This window comes from Marmota marmota, unplaced genomic scaffold, assembly GCF_001458135.2.
Source record: "Marmota marmota marmota unplaced genomic scaffold, marMar, whole genome shotgun sequence".
Classification (NCBI taxonomy): domain Eukaryota; kingdom Metazoa; phylum Chordata; class Mammalia; order Rodentia; family Sciuridae; genus Marmota; species Marmota marmota.
This window is the reverse complement of record NW_025999842.1, coordinates 64,747,949-64,763,748: the sequence shown is the minus strand read 5'-3', so window position 1 is coordinate 64,763,748 and position 15,800 is coordinate 64,747,949. Positions and strand designations below refer to the sequence as shown.

Below are 15,800 nucleotides of genomic sequence, written 5' to 3'. Positions count from 1 at the left end.
GGTTGTTCCCATTTTTCTCTAATATAATAACAAGCCTTTTACATGTATATGTGCACAAGGATTAGGTACATTTTTAGAGGTAGAACTACTGGATCAAGGGGTATTTGCTGGTTATATTTTAATATTTATTTCCAAATTGCCTTCCAAAAATATGGTTCCAGTTTGCATACCTACTGCCCTGTCACTGGGCAGCTTGGCTGCTATTTGTAAATTCAGGCAGGCTGCTGCTCACACCGTCAGGCTCTGGAAGAGGAAGCGGAATGCATTTGGTCAGCAGCCTAACAACATCCAAACAACAGCCACAGTGGTTCTCTGCCCCCACCTTTAACTAGCCCTTCACAGCCCGCATGCCCAGACCCTTCCCCTCAATAAAGAATTTGATAAAGAACCATGACTGACAACCCCCCAGGAGTATGTGCAGGTTAGGTTGAAGGAGAACAAACATTGACTGTGGGACCTCCCACTCTAACATGGAAGGCTCAATGACATGCAAGGGACTCCCTGTGGCTGCTCAAACCTCCTCTGAGCAGGTGCTTGCCAACTCCACAAATCCAAAGTGGATTTGCTGCTTATGTGTCTTTTTGTTTTCCAAACCCATGGCGCTGTAGCTTGGCCTCAGGACCATAATTTAAAATGGGGTGGGGAGGATGGCGTGGTTTTAAAAACCTGAAGTGTGATACAGAGGCCAAGCTCATCCACTTCCTTGAGGAAGCTCTTCCCTCCGATGCTTTTCTAAAGACTTCCAAACTCAGGCAATGCGACATGCAGCTGAACAATTAGTCATAAAACATTCTTTCCAAACCAAAACAGACATTAGCGCTTACTTTCCCAGTGACCAATGAATAACCCCCAAGAACTTCCCTAAACTGACAACACCGACAGCATTACATTCTTAGTATAAAGTGAGATTCAGAGGAAGGTGACGGGATTCGTGTGGAGTTATGATCTTAAAGCCCCTTCATTTATGCTTGGTTTTCCCTGGATAATCATTGAGAGAACAGTATTTGATATTTGTTGTTGGCAACAAAATGGGAATTTCAGCTATTACAGAGTTTCTGCCTACAGGCTCTGAGGCTCATCAAAAGTATGGCTCTGTAAGGTTCATTATGCGACTGAGTCATTCTTAATCTCAGGTGGTGGACGGCTGAGCAAATACTTCGCCAGGGCAGTTTGTTTCTAACATTGAATGTGTGACCTACTTTCTCTGTACAATGGCACTCAGAAGTACCTTTAGGGTTTCCCCCACATAAAAATCATGAATTAAGGAGCGGTGCTTTGGATTAAATGAGACTCATGATAAAATATAAGCAAAAAGAGCAATGAAGGGCTCGCCTCCTCCTAGCAGGTATAAAATATTTTGCAGAATTTTAAATCCCAGCTCAAATATAATGCAATAGCTTTGTTTCTTTGCACAGTTATAAAACAACAAAAGAATGAACACAAGAGAAGTGTTTTGTCAAGGGACACAGCGTCATTCTTACTCTTTCAGTTCTCATTTTTTTCCAGGGACAAGATGACAAAGTGCAACCTCCTTGCATCCCTTATTGTATAATGTACACCACTGCTCACTCATTTGCCCTTAATCGGTTTGATAACCTAAACACAATGAGGATAATGGAAGGATATGGGAGTAGGTTAGGGTGCTGGCTGTGGAGGTAGGCTGGAGGTGAATCTACACCGGGAGCCGGTGAGCATGAGAACCCCAAGGCAGAAGGCATCATGGGAAGCAGAAAGGCAGGAGATACCTGGAACCCTTCTGAGCGGCCAGTGTGTGCTCCTGAGCCTGGGAGGGACTCAGGTATTTTAGTCAGCTTTTTTGCCGCTGTGATTAAAAGACCCGACAAGAACAATTTTAGGGGAGGAAAAGTTAATTTGAGGGCACATGAATTCAGAGATCTCAGTCCATAGACAGCCAGCTCCACTCCTTGGGATTCAGGGTGAGGCAGAACATCATGGTGGAAGAGTGTGGAGAAAGAAGCAGTTCCCATGATGATTGGCAAGCAGAGAGAGAGACTCCTCTGGCCAGATACAAATATAGACTCCAAAGGCACACTGCCAATGACCCACCTCCTCCAGCCACACCCTACCCACCATTAGTTACCACTCAGTTAATCTCATCAGGGGTTGATTCACAATTGGGGGAAGGCTTCCATAACCAATCATTTCTCCTCTAAACCTTGTTGCATTGTGTCACACGTGAGCTTTTTGGGGGATACTTCACCTCCAAACCGTAACACCAGGCAAAGCTTCCCTGTCAAACAGGTGGTACTTGTTTCTCAGCCAGCATTAGGGGGAGATGTTGCCATCCTGGGAAGGAACTCAGCAGAGTGACCATCTGGGGAGGAGGCCTGCAGGAGAGTCCAGGAAATCCAATCAGGGTGGGGGCTGAAGTCGGGACAAGAGGTATAGCTTGACACCAGCTATGCCCGGCACACCCAAGTTGATGTGGGCTGTGGTTCTTCACCTGTTCTAGGTATGGACATCCTGAGGATCCATTGTCAGCGTGGGCCCTCTCCTCCTACTACATCCATGTCTCTCTGAAACTCTGTCACTCTTTCTGGCTCTCTGTCTTTGGCTCACGGTCTCAGTTGCTCTGTGTGGCTCTGCCTCCATCTGTCTCCCCCCTCACCCTCTGTAAATTCCATCTGACTACAGTGTTACCCACATGGTAATCGAGGTTGTGAGGACCCCACAGGTCCACATGAACTGTGGCTTTAGGAACTCCTAACATAAAGACACAGGGGGAGGGAGGCCCAGCTCTAAGAGGAACACAAATGTTTAAACAGAAATTAAGATTAAGGAAAAAGAAATTGTGCTAGGTTTCTTTTTGTTGTTGTTGTTGTTTTAATACATTTGAGAGGTTTTCTTTGGATTCTTGCCCATTACCAATTAAGTGAAGAACCGATTTGCAAAGGTTTTGGTGCTGTATGTGGAGCAACAGTACAGGCTGACTGTACATATTATTACCATTTTGAGATTGCAGGCCAAAGGGCAAGGTACTGCCCTAAGTGCTATAAAAAAAAACACTTTAAAAAGGACAAATAATCTGTCTTGTCACTTCTCCATAAATTACCAACAGAGAGGTTTAAGTCAGTGATATTCCTTCAAAATATCAAATCAGCACCAAAGGAAAAATTTCCTGCTACTAACAATGGAAAACAAAATAGCAAATCACTTACCTTCAAGCAACTTGTGATCCAGAGGGTGGGTTGGGTTACACTTTATGGACCACTTAGTGACCTCACAGAACCAATCTGGTAGAACCAGATCTTCTTCCCTGAGCTCAGTTTCTATTTTTGGTTTCAGTAATCACTGAGTGGACCATGACACTGCAAAACTGCTCCTAGAGATGAGTTTGGGAACTTCAAAAGAGCAAGTGATGACACACTCTTCATACAGTTCAAACACATACATATTTATTAACCTTTACTAACTGTACATATTAATGGGATTCAGTGTGGTATTTGCATCCATATAAAAGAGTGCCTCATCAAACATAACCACCATCCATGCCCTTCCCAATTCCTAGTAGAATCCGATTCTGCTTTTAGGTCAATATGTTTTAACATATGAGAGAGAACATGTGGTGTGTGTTTTTCTGTGTCTAGCCTACTTTATTAACATAATGCCTTCCAGTTCCATATACTTTGCTACAAATTACAAGATTTCATTTTTCTTTATGGTTAAATAATATAATACTCCATTGTGTATGCATATCACATCTTGTTTAACTCTTTATTCCATTTCTTAGCTATGGTGAACAGTGATGCAATAAACATGGGTTTGTATGTGTTTCTTCACGTGGATTGCACTTTCTTTAGGTAGATTCCAAGAAATGGGATAGTTGGATCATAGGATAGATCTATTTTTTGTTTTTTATTTTAAAGAGGAAGATTTGAGGCAAGAGCTCCTCTTGGCTTGTCTTCTCTACCTCACTGTAAAAGGTCCTTTTACTAAATTTTTCAGACATTGTCTCTTGTCTATTGGTGTCTCTTTCCCTGGTAGTATTTACTTTGTGTTGCTAACAAGGAGGGAGAAAGAAGGTGCCTTGGTGAAAGTAAATTTTGACCCTAGGCCAACTAGTTCTAGGCATGAAATCACTTTAAAGGAAAACATATGATGCTGTGTAGTTGAAAATGATTAATCAAGCTAAGCAAGGTATCTACTCATTACAAGAATAACACACGTCATATTGAAAGAGACCTAGAAGACGGACCATTGTTAAGACTTGTTTAGGGTCTGAGATTTTACTGTACTATTAGCTCACGAGTTGGCATGCCACAGTTCATAGATGCTGGTAAAAGATCTAAAACCCCTGGATCCAAAGGAAGGACAGTTTATTACTCAAACAGCAGTAGCCAGAGTAACAGCACTTTTGAGTATCAATTTGTATGTTTTTTTTTTTTTGTGTGTGTGTGTGTGTGTGTGTGTGTGACCAGGTATTAAACCCAGGGGTGTTTTATACGCCCAACCATTTTTATTTTGAGCCAGGGTCATTAAGTTGCCAAGGCTGTCCTTGAACTTGCAATCATCTTGATTCAGTCTCCCAAGTAGCTGGAATTACAGAATGAGCTGCCATTCTGAGCTTGGAGTCAATTTCTTTAAAGTCCCAATCTCCATAAAGTGTTGCAAAGAAGTACAGATGACACCTGCACATGTAGTGGGTTGTTTTCCAGCAGATGGTACTCTGAATTTAGGGAACCCAAATCTTTTATAATGGGCAGCAAGATACCTGCCCATTACTTTGATCTGGAAGGAAGCATTATTGCTAACTTCCAAAGCTATCTGCTGCACATACAAATATTCCTGAAAAGATGATCTGATATAAAGCAGTCTGTGCTCAAAAAACATGCACAAGTATGGGGGGCCTATATAAAATTGTCTTCTAATAACTGTAATATGAAATTAAAAACTTTCATTTGAAGATGATCAAGCAATTCCCTTGAAATACAACTCCCCCCTCACACACATTCTTGCTAGGACCACCTACTTCTAGAGTCCACCAGAACAAGATGAGCCCAAAGAAGGCCACCCAGTCAGTTTCATTTAACACCCACCAAGGAGCTCAAACATGAAAGGAACACATACCAAAGACAAATGTGGCCTTACATGGTTGACCCAGTAGAATTAACAGAAAAGCAAGTGTCTAGGACCTAATTTGCAGATGTGTTAATATCAGTGCCCTTTGAGAGGTCTGTCTGGTGTGGTGTAGTAGGGAATACAATACACACATATAGCAGGGAATACAATACGTTCTTGAAGAACCTTTGTCAGTCATCCCCAGGCAACTTACGCCAGTCAACAAGTGAGGACTATTCAGTGTTCATGAAAGACCATACAGAATGCTTTAAAAAACAACAACAACAAAAACCTCTTGCAGCATTATTTCTGAGTGGGGGCTGGAGGGAATTCCATGGAGCCTGGACAGCTCTTTCTCACTTGTAGGAGGCTTGGAGAAGGCATTCAATTTTTTTCAAAGATACACACCATAAATTATTCTCCATATCCCAAAGGAAACGAAGCTAGTTCTTAGTAATACCTCTCTAGGATCATCTGGGTTAAAATGAATTCAAGAGAAAAGGTGGGGAAAAATACAGGTATATCTGTCTGTGTCCAATTTTAAAATGGCTTCCAGAGAGTTCCAGATGTTTTATTTTTTAGATGGACCACAGACAAAGACAGCACTTCCCACTGTGTCCTGTTAGGGCATGCAGTACAATTAAAGGGTCCTGAGTCCAGTACCCTAGGACAGGAGTCAGAGGAGGAAGGTGACAGGGAGGTAGGGCAGCCCTCCCAATGTGGCTGGATCCCAGGAAGGTTTCCAAGAAGCAGAGGGAATCCCCAGGTTCTTGAAGACTCAGATGTGAAAAGAGGGCTGTGACCCATGGCTGTGTGGCCGGTTCTTCTCTTGTTAAACAGTAGACGTGTTGAAAAGGGCTCATATTCCCAACTGCTGTGCCTTGTTAGAAAGATCCAGATATAGCCATAAGCTCCTCTATTGTTGCTAAGCTGATTCTGCACAGCATGCAATACTTTATGGGGACTTTAGGTGACAAATAATAACCCAATATCAGTATGTTCCAGGAATTAAAAAGTACTTTATCCAGAGCTTCTCTTGCCCCCAAGTTGCCTTCTCAGGAAATAGATGGACGGATATTTCATTCTCAGCTACTGAGCCCAAGTCCAGGGACTTTACATCAGGGAAAAGGCAAAACCTGGACACAGGCCAGCAGCCCAGGGAAGGGGAGGGGCAGGGAGCCCCCTGTTTTCAGGAGTGAGGAAGAATGCTGCAGGTGTTCAAGGTCTTCCTTCATCCACAAAACCTTCACCTGCATCCACCAGCTCATGGCCTGGCTCAATTTAGAGGCAATTCCTGGGTTTCACTTCTATCAGTCAGAGAGTAGCTAGAGACAGAAAAGTCCAGTGGTTATGGGGCTTTGAAGTCAAATAGGCTTGGGTTTGAATCTCAGTTTTGGAACTGTGTGACCTCAGGTAAGCCAATAAACCTCTCTGAGTTTATTTTCTCATATGTAAATGAGAAGACAATCTACCTCAGAAGACTAAGGTCAGGATTAAATGAGATAAGTCATGTAAGCACTTAGCGTTGTGCTTTTATTATGATTGTTAAAAATGGAAGCCACCCCATAAAGCTTAAACAGATTTCCCAGTGTTCAAGTGAGCACTGATATAGAATTAGATACTTTTAGCCCATTCCCCCCAGTATGAGAAAGAACCAGTGTCTGACGTCATCACTGCCACCTACTGTAGTACTACAAATAATGGAAGGCTGAGCTCAAACCAACACATTAGATGACATAAGCATGCCTCCATGGTCCTAGAGATTCTGATTTTATTGGTCACAATAGACTGAAGCCTAGGCATCATTTTTTTTTCTAAAGCTTTCCAGGTGATTCAGATGGAAATTCAGATCTAAGAACCATCACCCTAGCTAGGAAGGAAACTTCTTGAAGAACCTTTGTCACATTCATTCAATCAGCAAACATGCATTGGTCTGTTTGATGGTCCAAGCACAGGACCAGATGCTGGGTTAAGTACCAGTCCCAACCTCCAGGATGTCAGAGGCTGACAGAAGAGGCCTTCAGGCCTCTTCAGGGCAGGCAGAGTGGCACTGTGGTGCATGCTACAGGGGTGATGTTGGAGCTGCGAGGAAGGGAATCCAGCTCTGTGAACACTGCTGCTGGGGAGGGTATTCTGGGCCAAGGCAACAGATCTTACAGAGCCTCAGAGGAGGAAAGACATGGAATATTCCAGAAATCACCAGGAATTCCGTGGGATTGGATATGGGCTAAGAAGTGGGAGAGGCAGGAGCCAGCACCTCTGAAGGCAGACACAGGAGGTGAGGTTTGAGCAGGGAGCAGGATGATCATTCTTGCTTCACTGGAAGACCATAATCTGGGCTTTTAAGCTTATAGAAACCCTGCAAATTTTTTTATACCACCCATGGCATTATGACAATATTTGGCTTTTTTTTTTTTTTTCAATTTGAAATCTTCTTGAGGATTTTTCTGAGATGACAAAGGGAAGTTTTCATAAAATAAACAGGGTCTGGCCTAGGTGAGTGCTGGAGTAGAAGCCTGCCAGGCTAAGAGTGTGTCTGGGTCCTTTGTTTCCACCCCTGATCTGAAGAGGCCCCAGGAGGAAGCTAGGATTACCTGCCTGCAAATACGTCTCAAAACTTAAAGCTAGATATATAGACAGTAGGTGCCCTCATCTGCAGAGAACCCGACAAAGTGAATCACCATGTTAATAAATTCTGCAAGACATATGAGGTTTGTAAGCAGCTCCATTTATTTGAGTAAATAGCTTGTAAATAAATCATTGGTAAACATTACAAAATTAAATACATTTTCAAAAGCTTGCCAGTATACGTAGAATTCACAAACATTGTTCTTTTTAAAAAATAAAATATGTTCAGAGCACCCTTGATATAAAATGCCTGGTCCCTGTCCTCAGACAGGGCTACCTGGAGACATCTTATAGTAGGTGGGGTTTCATGGGGAGGCCACAGGGCCTCCCGGAGGGAAGAGTTTCTACTGTCACCTTTTACCCCACCCACATCCCATATGAATGATAATTCTACTCCAATGAGCTGGTAAGCAACTGAAGGGGCAGGGCAGGTGCTCGGGTCTAGCTCCAGGCATGAGATCCAGGTCATACTTAGGGCCAGGAGTCTTCAGAGTCCTCGTCATGAACCACTGAGTAAAGCCAAAAATGGAACTGTCTTGAGAGAAGGTGAGGCCCTGCTGTCTCCACACTCCCTCAGCACTTCCTTCACCCACCTCTGGTCTGATGTTACAAGGCACAGAGGGACCCAGAGTTCATTTCTAGGGAGCTGGATGCTCAATCTGCTAACTTCCTTTTGACCTGCTTTCCAGAAGAGGGAATAACACACAGTATTTGGTTGAAAGCAGAGAACTCATTGCTACACAGTGCTTCCTTTTTCCATTGCAAAACACCACTCAGACAGCGTGGGCATTTCTCTAGAAATCAGGTTAGCTCTTCAAGTTAAGGGTTCATAAAACTTTAAACAACCACAAATGAGGCAGTAAGCATATGACCTGGCAAAGCGTCCTGACCAATGAAATCACATAAAGTCCACAAATTAAGCCCTTGACCAACTCAACGTTTTCGTAGTGTAGCACATTAGAATAATGGATACACTAGATTCTTCCACTTTGGTGCAGAAAGTGAATGTTGAAGGTCAACAGCACTCACATGAAGAATTCCCAGTGGCCTCTTGGAAATACATGTGCTGTGACCTCCCATGAATGGATGACCACAAGTTTGTTCCATCCATGTGAAATAAAACTCACATCTACATTTTAACTTAGTCGTGTGTAGATATATACAAGTACAGGGAATTTGACATCTGAGTCAAATGTACAACTTAAGGAAAAAACATTACCAAACTGGTTGTAAGAAAGCCACCTTCCCTGCATAGTAAGGTACTAAACATCTGAGACCTTGAAGAAAACACTGCCTGTCCTGGCCCACCCTTGGAAGTCCCCCTGCTTTGAGGATCCTCAGTAGGGCTGCAGTCAAGAGTCATGATATCTTTGCTATTAAAATATTACACTAATGAAAAACCTTTAAAACAACAAGAACAAAAATGAACACTCTTGAATAAATGTCTAATAGATTCCCTCCCCACACACCAAAAAAGAAGTTGTTCATAAAGACAAATATTGTTTAATAAAAGTCTTCATGAAGTCCAAATCCCAGGACACTTTGTCTCTGAGACAGTTCTACCCTGTTCCAAAATCATATGCTCTTCTTCTGTGGAGGGCTAAGTTTCCTCATGCCTCTTATCCGGGAGAGCAGCTCTTTGATAAATTCCTAAAAGAGATCAAAGAAGTTCACATGAGAGGTCGCACTATTAAAAAGTGTGTTTAAAAATCTGCTTAACGTAATTAATGTTAACCATAGTTCATTTAGTTGATCAATTTGGTGTTAACTCCAACTGGTAGAACACAGTTATATTTTTAAACAAAGGAAGAGCACTTGAACTTCACGGAAGCATTCTTTCTCCCTCTCTTTCTCTTCCAGGAGGAAGGCAGGCTGTGTCCACTCACTGATGCTACCTGTGGCCTCAGGTAGTATGCGTGGTTTGGTGTTCCTCGACTTCACTGTGTGCGCACGCATCACCTGGGCATCTTGTAGCTTTTGACTGAATAGGTGCAGGTTGGTGCCTCTGCATTTCTGACAAGCTCTCGAGTGATGCTGGCACTGCTGGGCCTAGGAACACCCTGAGAGCAACTGGTCTAGATCATAGGAAGAGTCCACTTTTTTGAATGCAAATCATAGGCAAACAAAACAAAAGAAAATCACATTTTAGGGCTGGGGTTGTGGCTTAGCAGTAAAGCGTTTATCTAGTGTGTGAGAGACCCTGGGTTCGATCCTCAGCACCACCTAGACATAAATAAATAAAATATAGGTATTGTGTCCAAATACAACTAAAAAATATTTAAAAAGAAGAAGAAGAAGAGGAGGAGGAGGAGGAGGAGGAGGAGGAGAAAAAAAAAAAAAACATCCAGTAACAACACATACCTGAAATTAAAATTTACGGAACTCGTTATATGCAAGGCCTATTTTCTATTCTCTGATTTTTTTTTTCTATTTCATTCTAATTTTATTTACAAAGGAATGCTGGATGAGATCCACTAAGATGATTCCATAACCTGCAAAGGGATCAGAGCCCAAAGACTGATAAACCATCTAGAATGGTCCCACACTTTATGACACCAGGAGTCTATTACTGTTGCCTCGTGTTTTAAATAAGCTATTAAATAAGTCACATGTATTAGGTAATGATTACCTCCTCTTCCTATTTTATATTTGTCAAAGACAGAATGACAGCCGGTGTCTGACTTTCTGATCAGCAAGTAACAGGTAGTGAACTGAGCATACAGGGGCCACCTGAAAGCAAAACCACCGAGAAACCCTGTGGTCCCTCCAGGCGTTCCAGACCCAGCTCTCAGCAATCTCCCTGCTCCAGTGCAGCCCTGCCATGAGCCCGAGACCAAATGAGCCCTGCACTGCTCTCCATCTCCAAGCCCCCATAAATTTAAGTCGTTAACATTTTGTCTGACACAATTTGCTTTTAATGGTCTTTTTGCCATTATGAAAGTAATATGTGCCTTTTCTAAAAAATTTGGAAAATACAAATCAGCAATGATGTACTCCTTAGAATTAACCACTATGAAGAAGTTTTCCTCCATGGATATTGTTTTTACTTAATTAAGATCATACTGTGTAACCACATCCTTTCTTCCCACTTAGTGTTATGTCAGAAGCTTTTCCCCACAACATTAAACAGGCTCTCTCAAGGTTAATGTTAGTGTTATACAGTCTTTATTGTAGGGACGTGGTTCAGTCTGCTTAATTCCCCATCCCTGGAGCTCTGTATGGTTCCTGGCTTTTCATGAACAATGGCACAACTAACTTATGTGTGAGTCTTTGTCTGCAGGTGGACTTTCCCTTTGGAGAGCTATCCCTTTAATCCCCACCATCTCCAACCTTGGACAGATTATATATATATATATATATGGTTATTTCAATTTTCTGAACTCTGCCTATCTAATTTAAAGGATTTTCTTGTGTGAAATAATGTTATTTTTTCCCATTTTTATTTTTTATGATATGGAGTTACACTGGTGATGTATTCAATATGAACACAGGAAAGTTATGTCAGATTCATTCTACTTTCTTTCCTATTCCTCTTCCTCTTCCTTCCCTTCATTCCCATTTGTCTAATCCAATGAACTTCTATTCTTCCTCTCCCTATCCTTCCTTGCTATGGGTTTGCATCCACATATAAGAGAGAACATTTGGTCTTTGGTTTTTGGGGACTGTCTTACTTCACTTAACATAATAGTCTCCAGTTCCATCCATTTACCAGCAAGTGCCACAATTTCATTTTTCCTTATGGCTGAGTAATATTCCATTGTGTAAATACACCACATTTTCTTTATCCATTCATCTCTTAAAGGGCACCTATGTTGATCCCATAGCTTAACTATTGTGATATTTTCCCATTTTTCAATATTTATTTTTTAGTTTTTTTTAGGTGGACACAATATCTTTATTTTTTATTTTTATTTTTATGTGGTGTTGAGGATCGAACCCAGCGTCCCGCACATGCCAGGCGAGCGCGCTACCGCTTGAACCACATCCCCAGCCCTATTTTTAATTTTCATTTTGAAAAGTTAAAGTCTTTACTATTGTTTCCTTTACTATGTGATTTAACCAACTGATATACAATATCCTGAGTACATAATTTCAATTTTTTTGCTTTTAAAATGTGTTCTGAAAATGACTACTGCAAAGAGTTTCAGTAGTTAACTGTAATTTCCTTTCTTTCTTTCTTTTTTTTTTTTTAAGCCAAGGTCAGAATCACAAACCCTGTTATTTATTTTATTAGCAACTCTGGTAATTTTTTGCACTATTTTAATAACATGCTTTTCATAAAGTAAACACTAAAATCACATAAAGAATAATGTATTCAAACTATAGACATTCTCTTCAAGACAAAAGTGATTTGGTAATTTAAATCAAATTTTCTTAAAAATTTGTCATGATATGCATAAATCTCAGAGGTTAAAAAGTTTAAATAAATGACGAGATCTGTCTTATGTTTATGATGTACTAATATTAATGGAAAACTCTCATTTTAATTTTATATCAATTAATTATATGTCTATATCTTAATATGCTGCATTGTACATGAACAATGTTCATGTACAATGCAGTATATTAAACTGTTCATTAAATTTGCACTTCTTGGTATTCAGCTGAATGAGTTAAAAAATACAAGATCAATACTTAGTCTCCATATAGGAACATGACAACACCCCTAGCAGACAAGTTTACAGATGGTTACAGATGATGTTCAAGGAAGATTCAAGGATCTCTAATCAAAAATGGTTGATATTACTTGGTTCATATTACTCAAAAGCACTCTCCATCACTGAAAAGCTGCAGGTGGCTTAGAGCACACTGATGGAAATCATGGGCAGGCTTGGTCCATGTTGGAGGTGGAACCAATGTGCATTGCTGCTGGATGGAATGTTGGGGTACAGTGCAGTAGGGAAAGAGGACAGGAAAGACAGAAATGAAGGTGATTGTTCTTCAGCATTGGGATGGGAAGAGGGTGCAGTTTGCTGAAATTGGAGAGACAAAAGCAACAGGTTTACAGATTTGTGCTGAGATGACAAGAAGACAGGTAAATAGGACTTAGAGTCTTAGCCCATGGCCAAAACATAAATATGGACATCACCAGCATCCAAGTCAGTGGCTTTCAAGTTAAAAACAAACAAACACACTACTTGTGATGCATAGAGATTCAAGACTGAAACAAGAGTTTCATGAAAAATTATAACTTTTCTTATTTTATTTTGGAAAAAATACAGGTCAAGACCAGCTAATGAGTTGCCACCTAGAGACTATAAACACACATTGATCTAGACCTGGACTGTTTGCTACACTAACCACATGTGGCTTTGAAACTGAAATTAGTTAATTCAGTAAAAAATAAAATTCATTTTATTAGTCACACTAATCACATACCAAGCCACATATAGCCACATTGGACAAAGCAGATATAGAATATTTGCATTATCACAGAAAATTCTATTGGCCAGCCCAGATGATGATGATGGTTTAAATAGCAGGGCTATGAGCAGCCTTGGAGATAAGTGTGAATGGAAAGGAAAAGAAGGCTGAATATCAAGGCTCCAACTCCACCACAGTTGTCACTCGTCACAGGGCCACAAGAAACAGCAGGCAAAAACAAAAAGAGTACTGTTAAGGCACAGGGAGAAGATTTCTGGAAGGAAGAGGAGATCAACAGAGTCAAGTGCTGATAGAGGTCAGGTAAACCAAAGGCAGAGACAAAGCCACGGGCTTAGGCCAGAAAGGGTCCACTGTGTCCTGGGGACAGAGGTTTTACTAGAAAGGATGGAAAGGAACTCCCACCACTAAAGTGTCTTAGTGACTTTTTCTTATAAACAATGCTTTATTAAGGTATAAATGACATGCCATAAAGTTGAACACATTAAAGTGTAAAACCATCACAAGCATGCTACCTGCATGATCAACATAATGGAAAATCCCACACTCTAGAAGTTTCTTCATGCCCCTCTGCAGTCTCCCTCTTTCCATCTCCAGGGCAACTCTGACTTGCTTTCTGTTACCATGCATTAGTTTTGGCAGCACAAAATGGTTTAAGACTCGAAGCTACAAAAATTCAAATCAGGAACACACTATCGTGACTACATTAAGAAAACACAGCCCACCTCACCCCAGCCCTTGGGGGGAGTTTGACAATGAAGGCAGATGAGAAGTGTGGTATGTGACCCTCAGCGAGACCCTGGTGCTCAGGTCAGGGTGTGAACGTTGCGTTGTGAGTAGTATTTTTATTTCTTCCCTGGAAGCCATGAGCGGTCCCAGCCAAGCAAGCGTTTCTCCCTGTGTGTCTGCCAGTTTCCCGGGCTGCAGGCATGGAGGTCACCATTGCTAGGAAGCCACTCCACCTCCTCATCCTGCCTGGTGGACGGCCACAGTCCCTTCCGCACCTTCCCCATTGCATTCCTGCCTTGGTCCTCCCCTTCTGCATCCTGAACAAGAGCCGACTACCAAATCAGCCACTTCAGAGCCACTTCAAGTGACAGTGTCACTTCCTCTCTCGAGGGGTTACAAATGAGTGTATTTGCTCTTCATATCATGAAGTGTTAGAAATGGACTTGAAAACATTCCTTTAGAAGCATTTCCCCAGCACCAACCCCCCCATACACACACACACACACACACACACACACACTCAATCTTACTAGAAGTTAGGAAAAGGTATATTAGAGCAATAGAGCAATAAGATAGCATCAAATTGGCAAAATCTTTAATGTTTGGGAACACCAAGTTAAAAGGATGTTCTAAAATTCTGTGGGTGAGCCAGTATAAATATTAAGAGCAATATCATTTCCTGGTATATTCCTTGGAGAAACTTGTACATGAGGCAACAGGTAAGTAATAATTATTTTATTGCACCATCCTTTATAATAATATGAAACTGAGCATAGCCCAAGGGAGCATCAACAGAAGAATGGGAAACTATATGATAGTATATTAAAACAAAGAAATGCTATGCTGTAATGAAAAGTAAATGAACTCTACGACAGTCCCCTGTGTTAACACAGATAAATTTCCAATATCTAAAACTGGGCAAAAATAAGCAAGCTGAAAAAGGACACTTATAAAATGTTATCTTCACTGTGACAAAAGCACACAAAATAATCCACATGCATATTTGTTTCTCCACTTGGTTGTAAGAGTCTTACTCACCTTTGTTTTCCTAGCACACCACTTAATATGTAAGAGGTGCTCAGCAAAGGTTTGCCAAGTGAAGAATTATATAAACGGACAAATTAATTCACACGGCTGTGGCATGGAAGGAAAGAAAGGGGGAGGGGGAGCACTAGAATCTTTAATGTCCACTCAGTGACTGGGGGAGACATACAAATTAGGCCCCCACAAATATGAAGGCTGTAAAGTGATTCTGTGTGTGTGTGTGTGTGTGTGTGTACATGGTACTGGGAACCAAACTCAGGGCCTGCACACTGAGCTAGATTATCAGTCTTTTTATTTTGAGATGTGTTGCCCAGACTGGCCTCAAACTTGAGATCCTCCTGCCTCAACCCTCAGAGTCTCTGGGATTACAGGTGTTCAATGATGCCACACTGACTAAAGGTACTTCTTTTTTGGGGGGAGTAATAGGGATTGAATTTAGGGCCACTCGACCACTCAGCTGCATTCCCAGCCCTATTTTGTGTTTTATTTAGAGACAGGGTCTTGCTGAGTTGCTTAGCACCTTGCTTTTGCTGAGGCTGGCTTTGAACTCACAATCCTCCTGCCTCTGCCTCACCAGTTGCTGGGATTACAGGCATGACCATTGTGCCCAGCTAAAAGGTACTTCTCTTTAAGTACTGGCAAACTAACAAAGCCAGGGGAGTTAGGGAAGAAGCTGAAAGAAGAGTGGAGCCTAGGATGCTCTTCACAATCTCTCTCTCTCTCTCTCTCTCTCTCTCTCTCTCTCTCTCTCACACACACACACACACACACACAGGTGTATCAAAGAAGCAACAGAAAGAAGAGTAACATTTCTACGGAGTTTGAAAACGGACTCTTTGCAGCCTGATCTGTGAGTCTTCTAAGAAAGAAGTCCAGATAGGTTCTGAGGGATCTGGCAGCAGCTGGGAGAACAGAAGGTCCTTTCTTGCTCTGAAGCC

The 15,800-nt window shown here is 41.6% G+C and overlaps 1 long non-coding RNA gene across 7 annotated transcripts in view; it reads right to left on the bottom strand.

Moving 5' to 3' along the window:
- Positions 1–7,786: 7,786 nt before the first annotated feature.
- The window catches only part of LOC107156174, a 77,644-nt gene continuing 69,630 nt past the window's right edge, over positions 7,787–15,800 (bottom strand). For all 7 annotated transcript variants that reach the window (XR_007346227.1, XR_007346225.1, XR_001505329.2 and 4 more), the window contains exon 4: positions 7,787–9,357. This is a non-coding gene — a long non-coding RNA (uncharacterized LOC107156174). The remainder of the gene's footprint in view (positions 9,358–15,800) is intronic.